This window comes from Rhipicephalus microplus, unplaced genomic scaffold, assembly GCF_043290135.1.
Source record: "Rhipicephalus microplus isolate Deutch F79 unplaced genomic scaffold, USDA_Rmic scaffold_165, whole genome shotgun sequence".
NCBI classification, from domain to species: domain Eukaryota; kingdom Metazoa; phylum Arthropoda; class Arachnida; order Ixodida; family Ixodidae; genus Rhipicephalus; species Rhipicephalus microplus.
Window position 1 is genome coordinate 366,933 of NW_027464736.1, and position 19,167 is coordinate 386,099.

Genomic DNA, 19,167 nt, shown 5'->3' on the forward strand with positions numbered 1-19,167 from the left:
ACCCATGCACAACCAGCATTGTGCACCGACAGCGGCAGCGCTGGCTTCACGGCATTGCTTTTATCCCCAGTCCGCTTGAAGTTTCTAGTTTCGCTTACAAACATGTTAAAACTGAAACCTTCTTTTTCCCAGAGGTCGAAGCCACGCGTGCTTGCTTGCATGCGTACTCTCTATGCGCCCATGACGTCACACCAAATGCTTGCCGGCGAACATTATCAGGCATGTCGCGAGGGATGCTACAGCACTTGTTTTAAAAACTGATGCATAGTGTACATGTCCAACTCGAGCACCAAAATCTAAAAGGAAAAAAAAAAAAAATGACTGTGCAAAATGTGAATACGTCACCTATCCAACATGGCTTCTACGCCGGCTGCCCAAGCAACGCCTCTGCAACGACGCCCACAATCATCGGCAAAAAGGTGGTGCCTTTGGCTGCTTCAGCACGCACAACATATGCCTTGCAAGTTCCGACGTGGCGGAACACCGCACCGAGGTCGACGAAGGTCCTGCCGTGAAAGGCAGACCCGGGAATGCGTGCGAAACGTCTACCGCGTGGGTTGTGAAGCCGGTGAATGAAGGATCATGTGGCAGAGGGTGACGGAACGTGAGTGTGCGACTTGCCGCTGCGATGTCGTTCAAGCGTTCAACGGGCCGGCAGGTTCTGTCTGTCGTGGTCGAAAACGTCCGAGTTTTGCTGATTCCGAGGGGTAGGAGTGCTATGGTGGCGTGTACGAGGCGCTGGTGCGGCGCTCCGTCGATCGTGCCGGACGGACATGAGGCGGCCGAAGGCGGTCGTCAAGTGGTCGCGGAAATCAGTGGAGAAGTACTCGCCTGCGCTTTTCGTCGAAGACTCGCGACAGACGGTCTTCGGGAGACACGGGTGGTTGCACAAATGCGACCGTGCGTCAACGTGCAGCCATATTCGTGGATTATTTCGCCCCATTACGATAGCTTCGTCACTGCGCTCGCTGGTGTTGCTTGTTTTTGTTGACCTTCACTTGTGGCTCACACCCACTGTGGGGGATTGGCTGGTTTGTTGTTCTGCTTCTTCGACTTCTACATACTCGGCTTAGTGAAGCTGTGAGGAGTGACGAGTGGGTACGGAGGCAAAGCGCGCCCGGGGCGTGATCTCACGCGTCCTGGGGTCCACGTCGCTTCAGGTACGTGCGTGGTGCGTCCGTACGTCTAGTGCGCAATTTTCTTGGAACTTCCAGCAACTGGCAATTCCATTGAGGTGAGCGTGCGAGGATGTTCGTTGTAATTAACGAGAGCCAACGGTGGATGAGCTGGTATGAGATGGTGTTCAGAAATGAAGTGTTTGATCAACAAGGCGATGCCCGCCGTGGTGGTCTGATGGCCGTAAGGTACTCGGCTGCTGCCCCGCAGGTGGTGGGATCGAATCCCGGCCGCGGCGGCTGCATTTCCCTGTGCTCAGATTAGGGTGCACGTGAAAGAACCCCAGGTGGTCGAAATTTTCCCATAATCATATGGTGGTTTTGGGACGTCAAACCCCAAAGGTCAGTGGACATAGGAAAAGCACATCGGGGCTTTGCCGCTCCACCGTACAGCAGGTGTGTGCGGAGTGGGTCCTGTGGCGTTCTTTGCGATTTTAATTTGTGATGGGGAATAGTGTAGATGCGTAGACGTGGCGAGAGCACGCGTCTTCAGGTTCAGACGCCGCGTGAAGATGTGAAATAAAAATGCCTTCGCTTGCCACTGCAACTGTAAACAGAAACACCAACCAAACCCCATTTTCTAGAGGCTTTTTTTATTTTTCGTTGCGAAACGGGTGAATTCGAAAAGCGGAAATAGCTTGGCACATACATACACACTTCTACACACATACATACATACACATCGCACATGCATACACATCGTATACACACTTCTAGCTTTCCTCCGAAACAGTAATGATAATTTCCTCAATAGTTTTATTAATATGAGTAGGAATGTTGAAAAAAATAAGAAACTTGAGTATGTACGTGTGAACATAACAAAATAAAAGAGACCCTCCATATATGAAATACACACGGAAACATTTATTTTCCCAGAGCAATCGTAAGTGTAAACACAGCTAGCGCACTCCCTGCACGCGAATACCGCGTCAGCCGGGGCGCGGTATTCGGGGCACCGTCTCGGACACTCGACGCACCCACGCCGTTTACCCCGGTATCATGGGTAAATCCGAACACTCCTTCTATCATTGAATTTATTGTCGAACTCACCCCGCAGGGGGTGAGTGGGCCGATCCCGGAGGTAGTGCAATACCGGGCCAACCCGTGGCGGAGGTGAAGCAAGCTTCAAGCACTCCGCCGCATCACAAAAATAAGTTTAATATCTTGGATCCAAATAGGATCCGTATCAGATATTAAGCTGATAAGAACAGATACTACACTTTGATCTTAGCCAAAAGGCCGAGAAGCGATGCAATTCATTAGCACGTAATTAAAATCCATTCTTTCACACCTCGTACTTAGTTCTGGCCAAAAGCCGGGCAAACAGTAGCAAAGCAATTCCGACGTCCACCCATGCACAACCAGCATTGTGCACCGACAGCGGCAGCGCTGGCTTCACGGCATTGCTTTTATCCCCAGTCCGCTTGAAGTTTCTAGTTTCGCTTACAAACATGTTAAAACTGAAACCTTCTTTTTCCCAGAGGTCGAAGCCACGCGTGCTTGCTTGCATGCGTACTCTCTATGCGCCCATGACGTCACACCAAATGCTTGCCGGCGAACATTATCAGGCATGTCGCGAGGGATGCTACAGCACTTGTTTTAAAAACTGATGCATAGTGTACATGTCCAACTCGAGCACCAAAATCTAAAAGGAAAAAAAAAAAAAATGACTGTGCAAAATGTGAATACGTCACCTATCCAACATGGCTTCTACGCCGGCTGCCCAAGCAACGCCTCTGCAACGACGCCCACAATCATCGGCAAAAAGGTGGTGCCTTTGGCTGCTTCAGCACGCACAACATATGCCTTGCAAGTTCCGACGTGGCGGAACACCGCACCGAGGTCGACGAAGGTCCTGCCGTGAAAGGCAGACCCGGGAATGCGTGCGAAACGTCTACCGCGTGGGTTGTGAAGCCGGTGAATGAAGGATCATGTGGCAGAGGGTGACGGAACGTGAGTGTGCGACTTGCCGCTGCGATGTCGTTCAAGCGTTCAACGGGCCGGCAGGTTCTGTCTGTCGTGGTCGAAAACGTCCGAGTTTTGCTGATTCCGAGGGGTAGGAGTGCTATGGTGGCGTGTACGAGGCGCTGGTGCGGCGCTCCGTCGATCGTGCCGGACGGACATGAGGCGGCCGAAGGCGGTCGTCAAGTGGTCGCGGAAATCAGTGGAGAAGTACTCGCCTGCGCTTTTCGTCGAAGACTCGCGACAGACGGTCTTCGGGAGACACGGGTGGTTGCACAAATGCGACCGTGCGTCAACGTGCAGCCATATTCGTGGATTATTTCGCCCCATTACGATAGCTTCGTCACTGCGCTCGCTGGTGTTGCTTGTTTTTGTTGACCTTCACTTGTGGCTCACACCCACTGTGGGGGATTGGCTGGTTTGTTGTTCTGCTTCTTCGACTTCTACATACTCGGCTTAGTGAAGCTGTGAGGAGTGACGAGTGGGTACGGAGGCAAAGCGCGCCCGGGGCGTGATCTCACGCGTCCTGGGGTCCACGTCGCTTCAGGTACGTGCGTGGTGCGTCCGTACGTCTAGTGCGCAATTTTCTTGGAACTTCCAGCAACTGGCAATTCCATTGAGGTGAGCGTGCGAGGATGTTCGTTGTAATTAACGAGAGCCAACGGTGGATGAGCTGGTATGAGATGGTGTTCAGAAATGAAGTGTTTGATCAACAAGGCGATGCCCGCCGTGGTGGTCTGATGGCCGTAAGGTACTCGGCTGCTGCCCCGCAGGTGGTGGGATCGAATCCCGGCCGCGGCGGCTGCATTTCCCTGTGCTCAGATTAGGGTGCACGTGAAAGAACCCCAGGTGGTCGAAATTTTCCCATAATCATATGGTGGTTTTGGGACGTCAAACCCCAAAGGTCAGTGGACATAGGAAAAGCACATCGGGGCTTTGCCGCTCCACCGTACAGCAGGTGTGTGCGGAGTGGGTCCTGTGGCGTTCTTTGCGATTTTAATTTGTGATGGGGAATAGTGTAGATGCGTAGACGTGGCGAGAGCACGCGTCTTCAGGTTCAGACGCCGCGTGAAGATGTGAAATAAAAATGCCTTCGCTTGCCACTGCAACTGTAAACAGAAACACCAACCAAACCCCATTTTCTAGAGGCTTTTTTTATTTTTCGTTGCGAAACGGGTGAATTCGAAAAGCGGAAATAGCTTGGCACATACATACACACTTCTACACACATACATACATACACATCGCACATGCATACACATCGTATACACACTTCTAGCTTTCCTCCGAAACAGTAATGATAATTTCCTCAATAGTTTTATTAATATGAGTAGGAATGTTGAAAAAAATAAGAAACTTGAGTATGTACGTGTGAACATAACAAAATAAAAGAGACCCTCCATATATGAAATACACACGGAAACATTTATTTTCCCAGAGCAATCGTAAGTGTAAACACAGCTAGCGCACTCCCTGCACGCGAATACCGCGTCAGCCGGGGCGCGGTATTCGGGGCACCGTCTCGGACACTCGACGCACCCACGCCGTTTACCCCGGTATCATGGGTAAATCCGAACACTCCTTCTATCATTGAATTTATTGTCGAACTCACCCCGCAGGGGGTGAGTGGGCCGATCCCGGAGGTAGTGCAATACCGGGCCAACCCGTGGCGGAGGTGAAGCAAGCTTCAAGCACTCCGCCGCATCACAAAAATAAGTTTAATATCTTGGATCCAAATAGGATCCGTATCAGATATTAAGCTGATAAGAACAGAGGTTTTCAAAAATGTTAGGAACATTTCTGACCGAAAAGGAAAAACTTGTTCTCATTTTTTGTTCCTTCAACCAGAAAGGAAGAAGGTGGTGTATCGTGAACTGTGTATAGAGAAGGTGAAAATAGGAAATAGCAGGGGAGAAAAAGTGAAAGGGGCGTGTGTCGTGTAGTATCACCTCTTATTTTTGCGATGTCTTTGGGAGGGTGACTTTGTCAGCACGTGGCCCAGCGAGTGACAGTCACTTTATGGCCACGTGTGCGCAGTACACTTCCCGAGAAGCTGCAATGGTCTCGCTCACTGCAAGCTTCTTAAGTAACCGGAGATATCTCCGGCTGCAGAGTTTTTTGAAAACTCTGTCATTTGCCGGGTCCCAGGAGCCAAGCATGCCGACGACGACTGCTTCGATCGTGACTCTCTGGTAGCGGCGGAGCAAGAAGTCCCGAACTGGTTCGTATTTTCGTTCCTTTTCCAGTCGGGCTGCCTCGAGTGCTTTGAGCCGGTTGTCAAAGGGGCAGGTCACGTCCACGATGATCGCCTCTTCCCCCCTGGCGAGAACGAGGTCGGGGCGAAGGTTGGTGGTACCAACCGCTCTGTTCTCATGCGTGACCGTGAACTTCTTGCTGGCGGCTTGTTTCACCCTCGCCACAATCTTGTTGTGACGACTGGTGTAGGCCATGCTGTGGCGCATGCAGTGACCCAGGACGTGTGGCAGCGTTTCCACTGCGTAACCGCACACACGGCACCGTTTGTCGGCGGAGGTGGTCCATGGGTTGGCTCCATTCACAGGTAGGAGGTTCAGGCGTGCCCTGTGAATGAAGCGCCAGTCGCAAAAGCGGGTGAATTTGCCGGAGCGCATGAAGTGGGAGCTGCTCGGGTCTGCGGCGACGCATTCCATTGCCTTCCCTTGATTGGGCATTTCTTGAAGGAAGCGATCGCGTGCCCGCATCATTCGGAAGCGCAGCGTTTTCACCACTTTTCGTCGTTTCTTTGACGTGAGAGTTTCCTCTCCGTCACACGTGATGCTGGTCCCCCCGTCCTCGAAAATTTCCCAGGTGACGTGTAGCCTGCGGGAAGCCTTCCGAGCCTCGGTCCAGACGGACTGCAGTTGTGTCGGCCGTGCCTGGAAAATGCCCTCCGTTTCGCCGCTGAGGTAGCAGGCGAGCTCCTCGTTGGTGGCCTGCCTGCGAATGCGCTTGGAGACAATTTTGGTTAGCGCTTCGAAGGCAAGTTCCCGGACCTCGAGATCGGCCGAGGTCAGAAGCTTGAAGGCGTTGTCCACGCGGCAGGCGTCACTTGTGTCTGCGGCGAGGGGGATTCCAGCTGCTCCGGCCGCTGCGCTGCCGTAGAGGTAGTTGTTTGCAGCGTTACCTGGAAGATAAAGAGTTTTCTTTATCAGGGGCCGGAGTGCGTCGTCTAGGCGGGCCCATTCCGCCTTGCCCACTTGTCCGCACCGCATGGCGAAGTTGAGTGCTGGAAAGACAAAAGTTTTCAGTGCATCAATTCGCTGCCATGGGGCAAGCATGGACTCGAGCAGGGTGCGGCCGACGGAGATCGCCTCATCGACCTTAGAGCGGTCTTGGAGAAGGCTGAACCCGACGGGGCGTCCTAGAAAAGATTGACTCTCGTAGTCACTGATGCGAGGGATCTCTTCTCCGTCGACGAAGAATTTCGTGTCCCTAGTGCCTACGGGAGTCCTACCAGAGAGGTGCAGGCTTCTGCACTTCTTGGGGTTCAGCCGAAGTCCCAGCTGGCCCGCGAGAGCCGCCACGACGTTGATGCGGTCCTGCAGTTTCTTGGGGCTGTCCGCCAAGGGGGTCAAATCATCGGCGTAAGCCAGCACATTGTGCTGCCTCTCACCTCCTTGGACCGCCCGAATGACTGGATCGAGCACCAAGTTGAAGAGCAGGCCGCTCAGTGGGCAGCCCTGTCTAATTCCGGCGGAGATTGTGACTGGGGCCGTTGTCCCAGCTTCGGCGACAATCCGGGTGGCGTTGTCTCGGTAGAGGTCTGCGATGATTGCGCAGAAGTCCTCTCCTGCACCTGCACCACGAAGAGAATCGATTAGTGCGTTGTGCGGAACTGAGCCAAATGCGTTGGCGAAGTCGAGAAAGGCCACGCAAAGGTCACCACCGCCGGCCCGCGCGGCGTCCAGGCGCTCCTGCAGCACGAAGTTGTGTTCAAACACGCCGTCGTGCGGCAGGAACCCCTTTTGACACCTCGAGAGCACGTCATGGTCACACACCCACTGCTGCATGCGGGAAGCTAGGCAACCCGCATACAGCTTGGAGATGGTGTTCCCAAGGGCAATGGGTCTCCAATTCGTGACCTCACTCGGATCACCCTTCTTGTGGATTAGGATGGTCCTCGTTTCCTTCCAGGCGTCGGGCACTTGCTTGAAATGGAGGCACACGTTGAATGCTGCGGATAGAAAGAGACCATCAGGATCGTGTTCTTTCCAATGACGGTAGGTGATCCTGTCACTGCCGGGGGCCGTGTTTTCGCATCTGCGAAGACGGGCCGCCACCTCGTCGCTGGTGAATCGGGCGAGGCAGATCTCTGTCATGTCGTCCGGGCGAGCCTTGTTAAGGAGCAGGTGGGTGTTCCCTTCCTTCGGCGCCCATGTTTCAGCAAAGTGTTGCTCCAGTTTGTCGAGCGGAATCTCGCAGTGTTTTGTTTCGCCCTGTACGATGACACGAACAGCCCGACGGCGGTTGCGACGATACAGGCTCTGTATCTGCTGGGCGTTGTTCGGGTTGGTCGGGACGCGGGGTTTTCCACCGGCAGGGTTGTCTGGAATTTTCGCCTCCCTCCTCACCGCCGATACGGCCTCCTCCAGGATGGAGAGGAAGTCGTCCCAGCGCTCAGCAGTGGCGGGCTCCCGAAGCAGTTGCCGGATTCGCTGGGTCTGCTCTGCGAGTACGCTTGTGTCGTCGATTGGCCCGGAGAGGGTGATCTCGCCGGGGTTCACTGTCTGTGGGGCGGGGTCCTGTGACTCGCCGCCTGCGTCGTCTATCGAAAGTCCCTCGGGTGACGTTGGGGGTGTGGGGGAGTCGACGCTGTGGCTGACACTCCTGGCTGATGGACTTGGTTGAGGGTTCCCTTGTGCCGTGTCCAAGCTGTGCTGCGGTGCTCCTTGTTGACTGGTCCTCTGAGTAGCGCGGGCTGTGTCTGGATCCTGCTGGAGACGGGACGAAAACCGTGACCCTTCTGGTCGTGACTCCTCCTCGCTGGTTGCTGATGGAATTGTCGCATCCCTGGAGCTCTGGCTTGGAGAGCAAGCTGTGCTGCCTAAGAGAGGAGGGAGAGGGGTAAGGGCCCGGTCCGGTGATGGTGGCCGGGAACGCCGTGGGTTGTCGTGGTCCGTGTCGCTGTGCGGTGACTCATGTTGCCTGGGACTCGGCGTGATGGAGGATGCATTTCCAACCTGTGAGAACAGAGAGGCACATGAAGACCTGCTCCTCGCTGTGGCGGCCTCGCTAGGCGTGGGCGATGGGGTGCCCGTAGTTGCCGAAACCCGGTCAGGGATTTCCTGCAAGTCACCTAGAAGGGGGGAGGAAGGTGTGAGTGCCAGCTCTGTTGGTGCTGGAGAGTCCGGCGTTGCGCTCAGTGTCGTGCTGTCCTCGCTTGGTGATGATCCCGTTGACGTCGTTGAGTTGGAGCTCTGCGACGATCGAAGGGTCATTGTCCGTGTGGCTTGGTTGCCGGCAGCAGCGCGGGGGGGTCGGCCAGTCGGAGTTGCAGTAGGTGCCGCCCTCGAAGTCCTTGAAGTCGTTGGTCCCTCGTTCATGTGCTGTGCTTCCTGTCTTTTGTGTTTGCGCATGTGGTTGTCCAGTCCCTTCCTTGTTGTCATGGTGGCAGGGCATTGTGGACACTTGTGCCTGTTGAGGTCGAGGGGCGACAGCTCGTGTCTACCTCTTGCGATGCAGGAGTGGAGTGTGGGATGCAGCCCAAGGCCGGTCGTGGAGCATAGGGTACAGGTGTATGCCACCTTTACTTTGAGCTCATGCTCATCTAGTAGATGCCGCACCAAGCTTTGTCGCCTGCTTGTCCAGCTGATCCCGGAGTACCGTACCCCACATTTGTCTATGGGGCAGGTGAAGCTGTGTGGGATTGGGAAAAAGACATCAAGGGTCTGTCCCTCCTTGCCTAGCTGGGGTTGGTTTTGGGCATCTCGCGGCCTCGGTGCAGTGGGCGTCCCGGTCTCCCCTGTATTCGGGGGACCTACCTCCTCGGACATCACCTACTGGTGGGCGAACACTTCTAAAGAAAACAGGATTATCACGGCCGGATGTACATCATTGTGAGAACACTTAGGCATCTTGAGAAAAAACACTTCAATAAAAGACGGCACTGTACACTTGAATGAGAAGTAGAAAGATGGAGAGGAGATAGAGAAAGAAGAGAAGGGAAAAAAAAAGGGTGGGGGTGGGGGGTGATCGTCAACCCATGTTTAAGTGTAGCTGACGACCTAAGACAAAGGGGAAGAAAAGGAGGGAGTGTGTGACCTCCTCCCCCTAGTCGGGGGAGAAGAGAGAAGAGGGGTGCGCTCGCCGAGAGAGGAAGAGGAAGAAAAAGAAAATGAAGAGAGAAAAAAAAAACCACGGCGTGCGCACCAGTGAGAGTCGCGGGCTACCCGCTACATGGTGAGTGCAGCTGGCAGCCCCAAGAAGGCAGAGAGAGTACTGACCGCCTCAGCAGAGAGGAGGGTACCAGAAGGAATTAGTAAAGAAGACAGAGGAAAGAGAGCAAGTGAGAGAAGAGAAAAGAGAAAAAAAAAAGGGGGAAGGCAGGAGAACCCGGTTAAGCGTGCCCTCTACTGACACGTGTCAGCAGAGGTGCTTCCGGAAAAAAAAAAAAAAAGAGCGTGCAAGAGTAGAGAGAAAGTCGCCTGGCTACATTGTTAGTGTAGCTGGCAACAGTGGGAGCGGGAGGGGAGCCTTAGCGCGGGCCACGTGGACGGAAAGTAGAAGAGAGGAAAAAGAAAAAAAAAAAAGAGAGAGAAAAGTGAAGAAAGAGGAGAGAGCGGAGACGCTGCTTCCACGTGGTCACCAGCGGCGCTCGCTGGTGTCCAGAGTAGAGGCGCGCTCCGAAAGAAAAAAAAAAAGCGTGCAAGGAAGGCTTGCGCTATCTTACATCACTTGGGCAGATGATGCAAGGGCCGCTGAGCCAACTAATACACAAGAAAAAGGGTGCTTTTCAGACGGGAAGCTGCCGGCAAGGCCGGTTGGAGCAGCCCGTCTCGCCGAGCACGAGAACCCACCCCCCCAAAGGGGGGCGGAAAAGAAAGGCAAAAAAGAAGTGTTTTAAAGAACTAGCATCTCACCAATGACCAGAGCCAGAAATCCAGGGCAGCAGGAACCAAGTGTCAGCAGGGGGGTCCAAGAATCCGCAGGCAGTCGTTGCTGGTCGCTCGAACAAGCTAAGAAGGCATGCACACAACAACAACACAAGAAGAGACAGAGAAAGACACCGCACTAACCGGGCGGGTGGTCGATTGCTTCTACAAAGAGCAGGAGTAGGATGGACAAGCCAACACTACACTTTGATCTTAGCCAAAAGGCCGAGAAGCGATGCAATTCATTAGCACGTAATTAAAATCCATTCTTTCACACCTCGTACTTAGTTCTGGCCAAAAGCCGGGCAAACAGTAGCAAAGCAATTCCGACGTCCACCCATGCACAACCAGCATTGTGCACCGACAGCGGCAGCGCTGGCTTCACGGCATTGCTTTTATCCCCAGTCCGCTTGAAGTTTCTAGTTTCGCTTACAAACATGTTAAAACTGAAACCTTCTTTTTCCCAGAGGTCGAAGCCACGCGTGCTTGCTTGCATGCGTACTCTCTATGCGCCCATGACGTCACACCAAATGCTTGCCGGCGAACATTATCAGGCATGTCGCGAGGGATGCTACAGCACTTGTTTTAAAAACTGATGCATAGTGTACATGTCCAACTCGAGCACCAAAATCTAAAAGGAAAAAAAAAAAAAATGACTGTGCAAAATGTGAATACGTCACCTATCCAACATGGCTTCTACGCCGGCTGCCCAAGCAACGCCTCTGCAACGACGCCCACAATCATCGGCAAAAAGGTGGTGCCTTTGGCTGCTTCAGCACGCACAACATATGCCTTGCAAGTTCCGACGTGGCGGAACACCGCACCGAGGTCGACGAAGGTCCTGCCGTGAAAGGCAGACCCGGGAATGCGTGCGAAACGTCTACCGCGTGGGTTGTGAAGCCGGTGAATGAAGGATCATGTGGCAGAGGGTGACGGAACGTGAGTGTGCGACTTGCCGCTGCGATGTCGTTCAAGCGTTCAACGGGCCGGCAGGTTCTGTCTGTCGTGGTCGAAAACGTCCGAGTTTTGCTGATTCCGAGGGGTAGGAGTGCTATGGTGGCGTGTACGAGGCGCTGGTGCGGCGCTCCGTCGATCGTGCCGGACGGACATGAGGCGGCCGAAGGCGGTCGTCAAGTGGTCGCGGAAATCAGTGGAGAAGTACTCGCCTGCGCTTTTCGTCGAAGACTCGCGACAGACGGTCTTCGGGAGACACGGGTGGTTGCACAAATGCGACCGTGCGTCAACGTGCAGCCATATTCGTGGATTATTTCGCCCCATTACGATAGCTTCGTCACTGCGCTCGCTGGTGTTGCTTGTTTTTGTTGACCTTCACTTGTGGCTCACACCCACTGTGGGGGATTGGCTGGTTTGTTGTTCTGCTTCTTCGACTTCTACATACTCGGCTTAGTGAAGCTGTGAGGAGTGACGAGTGGGTACGGAGGCAAAGCGCGCCCGGGGCGTGATCTCACGCGTCCTGGGGTCCACGTCGCTTCAGGTACGTGCGTGGTGCGTCCGTACGTCTAGTGCGCAATTTTCTTGGAACTTCCAGCAACTGGCAATTCCATTGAGGTGAGCGTGCGAGGATGTTCGTTGTAATTAACGAGAGCCAACGGTGGATGAGCTGGTATGAGATGGTGTTCAGAAATGAAGTGTTTGATCAACAAGGCGATGCCCGCCGTGGTGGTCTGATGGCCGTAAGGTACTCGGCTGCTGCCCCGCAGGTGGTGGGATCGAATCCCGGCCGCGGCGGCTGCATTTCCCTGTGCTCAGATTAGGGTGCACGTGAAAGAACCCCAGGTGGTCGAAATTTTCCCATAATCATATGGTGGTTTTGGGACGTCAAACCCCAAAGGTCAGTGGACATAGGAAAAGCACATCGGGGCTTTGCCGCTCCACCGTACAGCAGGTGTGTGCGGAGTGGGTCCTGTGGCGTTCTTTGCGATTTTAATTTGTGATGGGGAATAGTGTAGATGCGTAGACGTGGCGAGAGCACGCGTCTTCAGGTTCAGACGCCGCGTGAAGATGTGAAATAAAAATGCCTTCGCTTGCCACTGCAACTGTAAACAGAAACACCAACCAAACCCCATTTTCTAGAGGCTTTTTTTATTTTTCGTTGCGAAACGGGTGAATTCGAAAAGCGGAAATAGCTTGGCACATACATACACACTTCTACACACATACATACATACACATCGCACATGCATACACATCGTATACACACTTCTAGCTTTCCTCCGAAACAGTAATGATAATTTCCTCAATAGTTTTATTAATATGAGTAGGAATGTTGAAAAAAATAAGAAACTTGAGTATGTACGTGTGAACATAACAAAATAAAAGAGACCCTCCATATATGAAATACACACGGAAACATTTATTTTCCCAGAGCAATCGTAAGTGTAAACACAGCTAGCGCACTCCCTGCACGCGAATACCGCGTCAGCCGGGGCGCGGTATTCGGGGCACCGTCTCGGACACTCGACGCACCCACGCCGTTTACCCCGGTATCATGGGTAAATCCGAACACTCCTTCTATCATTGAATTTATTGTCGAACTCACCCCGCAGGGGGTGAGTGGGCCGATCCCGGAGGTAGTGCAATACCGGGCCAACCCGTGGCGGAGGTGAAGCAAGCTTCAAGCACTCCGCCGCATCACAAAAATAAGTTTAATATCTTGGATCCAAATAGGATCCGTATCAGATATTAAGCTGATAAGAACAGAGGTTTTCAAAAATGTTAGGAACATTTCTGACCGAAAAGGAAAAACTTGTTCTCATTTTTTGTTCCTTCAACCAGAAAGGAAGAAGGTGGTGTATCGTGAACTGTGTATAGAGAAGGTGAAAATAGGAAATAGCAGGGGAGAAAAAGTGAAAGGGGCGTGTGTCGTGTAGTATCACCTCTTATTTTTGCGATGTCTTTGGGAGGGTGACTTTGTCAGCACGTGGCCCAGCGAGTGACAGTCACTTTATGGCCACGTGTGCGCAGTACACTTCCCGAGAAGCTGCAATGGTCTCGCTCACTGCAAGCTTCTTAAGTAACCGGAGATATCTCCGGCTGCAGAGTTTTTTGAAAACTCTGTCATTTGCCGGGTCCCAGGAGCCAAGCATGCCGACGACGACTGCTTCGATCGTGACTCTCTGGTAGCGGCGGAGCAAGAAGTCCCGAACTGGTTCGTATTTTCGTTCCTTTTCCAGTCGGGCTGCCTCGAGTGCTTTGAGCCGGTTGTCAAAGGGGCAGGTCACGTCCACGATGATCGCCTCTTCCCCCCTGGCGAGAACGAGGTCGGGGCGAAGGTTGGTGGTACCAACCGCTCTGTTCTCATGCGTGACCGTGAACTTCTTGCTGGCGGCTTGTTTCACCCTCGCCACAATCTTGTTGTGACGACTGGTGTAGGCCATGCTGTGGCGCATGCAGTGACCCAGGACGTGTGGCAGCGTTTCCACTGCGTAACCGCACACACGGCACCGTTTGTCGGCGGAGGTGGTCCATGGGTTGGCTCCATTCACAGGTAGGAGGTTCAGGCGTGCCCTGTGAATGAAGCGCCAGTCGCAAAAGCGGGTGAATTTGCCGGAGCGCATGAAGTGGGAGCTGCTCGGGTCTGCGGCGACGCATTCCATTGCCTTCCCTTGATTGGGCATTTCTTGAAGGAAGCGATCGCGTGCCCGCATCATTCGGAAGCGCAGCGTTTTCACCACTTTTCGTCGTTTCTTTGACGTGAGAGTTTCCTCTCCGTCACACGTGATGCTGGTCCCCCCGTCCTCGAAAATTTCCCAGGTGACGTGTAGCCTGCGGGAAGCCTTCCGAGCCTCGGTCCAGACGGACTGCAGTTGTGTCGGCCGTGCCTGGAAAATGCCCTCCGTTTCGCCGCTGAGGTAGCAGGCGAGCTCCTCGTTGGTGGCCTGCCTGCGAATGCGCTTGGAGACAATTTTGGTTAGCGCTTCGAAGGCAAGTTCCCGGACCTCGAGATCGGCCGAGGTCAGAAGCTTGAAGGCGTTGTCCACGCGGCAGGCGTCACTTGTGTCTGCGGCGAGGGGGATTCCAGCTGCTCCGGCCGCTGCGCTGCCGTAGAGGTAGTTGTTTGCAGCGTTACCTGGAAGATAAAGAGTTTTCTTTATCAGGGGCCGGAGTGCGTCGTCTAGGCGGGCCCATTCCGCCTTGCCCACTTGTCCGCACCGCATGGCGAAGTTGAGTGCTGGAAAGACAAAAGTTTTCAGTGCATCAATTCGCTGCCATGGGGCAAGCATGGACTCGAGCAGGGTGCGGCCGACGGAGATCGCCTCATCGACCTTAGAGCGGTCTTGGAGAAGGCTGAACCCGACGGGGCGTCCTAGAAAAGATTGACTCTCGTAGTCACTGATGCGAGGGATCTCTTCTCCGTCGACGAAGAATTTCGTGTCCCTAGTGCCTACGGGAGTCCTACCAGAGAGGTGCAGGCTTCTGCACTTCTTGGGGTTCAGCCGAAGTCCCAGCTGGCCCGCGAGAGCCGCCACGACGTTGATGCGGTCCTGCAGTTTCTTGGGGCTGTCCGCCAAGGGGGTCAAATCATCGGCGTAAGCCAGCACATTGTGCTGCCTCTCACCTCCTTGGACCGCCCGAATGACTGGATCGAGCACCAAGTTGAAGAGCAGGCCGCTCAGTGGGCAGCCCTGTCTAATTCCGGCGGAGATTGTGACTGGGGCCGTTGTCCCAGCTTCGGCGACAATCCGGGTGGCGTTGTCTCGGTAGAGGTCTGCGATGATTGCGCAGAAGTCCTCTCCTGCACCTGCACCACGAAGAGAATCGATTAGTGCGTTGTGCGGAACTGAGCCAAATGCGTTGGCGAAGTCGAGAAAGGCCACGCAAAGGTCACCACCGCCGGCCCGCGCGGCGTCCAGGCGCTCCTGCAGCACGAAGTTGTGTTCAAACACGCCGTCGTGCGGCAGGAACCCCTTTTGACACCTCGAGAGCACGTCATGGTCACACACCCACTGCTGCATGCGGGAAGCTAGGCAACCCGCATACAGCTTGGAGATGGTGTTCCCAAGGGCAATGGGTCTCCAATTCGTGACCTCACTCGGATCACCCTTCTTGTGGATTAGGATGGTCCTCGTTTCCTTCCAGGCGTCGGGCACTTGCTTGAAATGGAGGCACACGTTGAATGCTGCGGATAGAAAGAGACCATCAGGATCGTGTTCTTTCCAATGACGGTAGGTGATCCTGTCACTGCCGGGGGCCGTGTTTTCGCATCTGCGAAGACGGGCCGCCACCTCGTCGCTGGTGAATCGGGCGAGGCAGATCTCTGTCATGTCGTCCGGGCGAGCCTTGTTAAGGAGCAGGTGGGTGTTCCCTTCCTTCGGCGCCCATGTTTCAGCAAAGTGTTGCTCCAGTTTGTCGAGCGGAATCTCGCAGTGTTTTGTTTCGCCCTGTACGATGACACGAACAGCCCGACGGCGGTTGCGACGATACAGGCTCTGTATCTGCTGGGCGTTGTTCGGGTTGGTCGGGACGCGGGGTTTTCCACCGGCAGGGTTGTCTGGAATTTTCGCCTCCCTCCTCACCGCCGATACGGCCTCCTCCAGGATGGAGAGGAAGTCGTCCCAGCGCTCAGCAGTGGCGGGCTCCCGAAGCAGTTGCCGGATTCGCTGGGTCTGCTCTGCGAGTACGCTTGTGTCGTCGATTGGCCCGGAGAGGGTGATCTCGCCGGGGTTCACTGTCTGTGGGGCGGGGTCCTGTGACTCGCCGCCTGCGTCGTCTATCGAAAGTCCCTCGGGTGACGTTGGGGGTGTGGGGGAGTCGACGCTGTGGCTGACACTCCTGGCTGATGGACTTGGTTGAGGGTTCCCTTGTGCCGTGTCCAAGCTGTGCTGCGGTGCTCCTTGTTGACTGGTCCTCTGAGTAGCGCGGGCTGTGTCTGGATCCTGCTGGAGACGGGACGAAAACCGTGACCCTTCTGGTCGTGACTCCTCCTCGCTGGTTGCTGATGGAATTGTCGCATCCCTGGAGCTCTGGCTTGGAGAGCAAGCTGTGCTGCCTAAGAGAGGAGGGAGAGGGGTAAGGGCCCGGTCCGGTGATGGTGGCCGGGAACGCCGTGGGTTGTCGTGGTCCGTGTCGCTGTGCGGTGACTCATGTTGCCTGGGACTCGGCGTGATGGAGGATGCATTTCCAACCTGTGAGAACAGAGAGGCACATGAAGACCTGCTCCTCGCTGTGGCGGCCTCGCTAGGCGTGGGCGATGGGGTGCCCGTAGTTGCCGAAACCCGGTCAGGGATTTCCTGCAAGTCACCTAGAAGGGGGGAGGAAGGTGTGAGTGCCAGCTCTGTTGGTGCTGGAGAGTCCGGCGTTGCGCTCAGTGTCGTGCTGTCCTCGCTTGGTGATGATCCCGTTGACGTCGTTGAGTTGGAGCTCTGCGACGATCGAAGGGTCATTGTCCGTGTGGCTTGGTTGCCGGCAGCAGCGCGGGGGGGTCGGCCAGTCGGAGTTGCAGTAGGTGCCGCCCTCGAAGTCCTTGAAGTCGTTGGTCCCTCGTTCATGTGCTGTGCTTCCTGTCTTTTGTGTTTGCGCATGTGGTTGTCCAGTCCCTTCCTTGTTGTCATGGTGGCAGGGCATTGTGGACACTTGTGCCTGTTGAGGTCGAGGGGCGACAGCTCGTGTCTACCTCTTGCGATGCAGGAGTGGAGTGTGGGATGCAGCCCAAGGCCGGTCGTGGAGCATAGGGTACAGGTGTATGCCACCTTTACTTTGAGCTCATGCTCATCTAGTAGATGCCGCACCAAGCTTTGTCGCCTGCTTGTCCAGCTGATCCCGGAGTACCGTACCCCACATTTGTCTATGGGGCAGGTGAAGCTGTGTGGGATTGGGAAAAAGACATCAAGGGTCTGTCCCTCCTTGCCTAGCTGGGGTTGGTTTTGGGCATCTCGCGGCCTCGGTGCAGTGGGCGTCCCGGTCTCCCCTGTATTCGGGGGACCTACCTCCTCGGACATCACCTACTGGTGGGCGAACACTTCTAAAGAAAACAGGATTATCACGGCCGGATGTACATCATTGTGAGAACACTTAGGCATCTTGAGAAAAAACACTTCAATAAAAGACGGCACTGTACACTTGAATGAGAAGTAGAAAGATGGAGAGGAGATAGAGAAAGAAGAGAAGGGAAAAAAAAAGGGTGGGGGTGGGGGGTGATCGTCAACCCATGTTTAAGTGTAGCTGACGACCTAAGACAAAGGGGAAGAAAAGGAGGGAGTGTGTGACCTCCTCCCCCTAGTCGGGGGAGAAGAGAGAAGAGGGGTGCGCTCGCCGAGAGAGGAAGAGGAAGAAAAAGAAAATGAAGAGAGAAAAAAAAAACCACGGCGTGCGCACCAGTGAGAGTCGCGGGCTACCCGCTACATGGTGAGTGCAGCTGGCAGCCCCAAGAAGGCAGAGAGAGTACTGACCGCCTCAGCAGAGAGGAGGGTACCAGAAGGAATTAGTAAAGAAGACAGAGGAAAGAGAGCAAGTGAGAGAAGAGAAAAGAGAAAAAAAAAAGGGGGAAGGCAGGAGAACCCGGTTAAGCGTGCCCTCTACTGACACGTGTCAGCAGAGGTGCTTCCGGAAAAAAAAAAAAAAAGAGCGTGCAAGAGTAGAGAGAAAGTCGCCTGGCTACATTGTTAGTGTAGCTGGCAACAGTGGGAGCGGGAGGGGAGCCTTAGCGCGGGCCACGTGGACGGAAAGTAGAAGAGAGGAAAAAGAAAAAAAAAAAAGAGAGAGAAAAGTGAAGAAAGAGGAGAGAGCGGAGACGCTGCTTCCACGTGGTCACCAGCGGCGCTCGCTGGTGTCCAGAGTAGAGGCGCGCTCCGAAAGAAAAAAAAAAAGCGTGCAAGGAAGGCTTGCGCTATCTTACATCACTTGGGCAGATGATGCAAGGGCCGCTGAGCCAACTAATACACAAGAAAAAGGGTGCTTTTCAGACGGGAAGCTGCCGGCAAGGCCGGTTGGAGCAGCCCGTCTCGCCGAGCACGAGAACCCACCCCCCCAAAGGGGGGCGGAAAAGAAAGGCAAAAAAGAAGTGTTTTAAAGAACTAGCATCTCACCAATGACCAGAGCCAGAAATCCAGGGCAGCAGGAACCAAGTGTCAGCAGGGGGGTCCAAGAATCCGCAGGCAGTCGTTGCTGGTCGCTCGAACAAGCTAAGAAGGCATGCACACAACAACAACACAAGAAGAGACAGAGAAAGACACCGCACTAACCGGGCGGGTGGTCGATTGCTTCTACAAAGAGCAGGAGTAGGATGGACAAGCCAACACTACACTTTGATCTTAGCCAAAAGGCCGAGAAGCGATGCAATTCATTAGCACGTAATTAAAATCCATTCTTTCACACCTCGTACTTAGTTCTGGCCAAAAGCCGGGCAAACAGTAGCAAAGCAATTCCGACGTCCACCCATGCACAACCAGCATTGTGCACCGACAGCGGCAGCGCTGGCTTCACGGCATTGCTTTTATCCCCAGTCCGCTTGAAGTTTCTAGTTTCGCTTACAAACATGTTAAAACTGAAACCTTCTTTTTCCCAGAGGTCGAAGCCACGCGTGCTTGCTTGCATGCGTACTCTCTATGCGCCCATGACGTCACACCAAATGCTTGCCGGCGAACATTATCAGGCATGTCGCGAGGGATGCTACAGCACTTGTTTTAAAAACTGATGCATAGTGTACATGTCCAACTCGAGCACCAAAATCTAAAAGGAAAAAAAAAAAAAATGACTGTGCAAAATGTGAATACGTCACCTATCCAACATGGCTTCTACGCCGGCTGCCCAAGCAACGCCTCTGCAACGACGCCCACAATCATCGGCAAAAAGGTGGTGCCTTTGGCTGCTTCAGCACGCACAACATATGCCTTGCAAGTTCCGACGTGGCGGAACACCGCACCGAGGTCGACGAAGGTCCTGCCGTGAAAGGCAGACCCGGG

At 54.3% G+C, this 19,167-nt stretch overlaps 1 non-coding gene and 2 pseudogenes across 1 annotated transcript; all 3 read right to left on the reverse strand.

The window, feature by feature from the left end:
• Positions 1 to 2,234: 2,234 nt before the first annotated feature.
• LOC142791324 (U2 spliceosomal RNA) lies at positions 2,235 to 2,426 on the reverse strand. The gene has a single exon (XR_012890161.1). It is a non-coding gene; the product is annotated as a U2 spliceosomal RNA (small nuclear RNA).
• Positions 2,427 to 4,758: 2,332 nt separating this feature from the next.
• LOC142791357 (U2 spliceosomal RNA) lies at positions 4,759 to 4,937 on the reverse strand (annotated as a pseudogene).
• A 7,878-nt stretch (positions 4,938 to 12,815) lies between these two features.
• LOC142791358 (U2 spliceosomal RNA) lies at positions 12,816 to 12,994 on the reverse strand (annotated as a pseudogene).
• Positions 12,995 to 19,167: the final 6,173 nt, after the last annotated feature.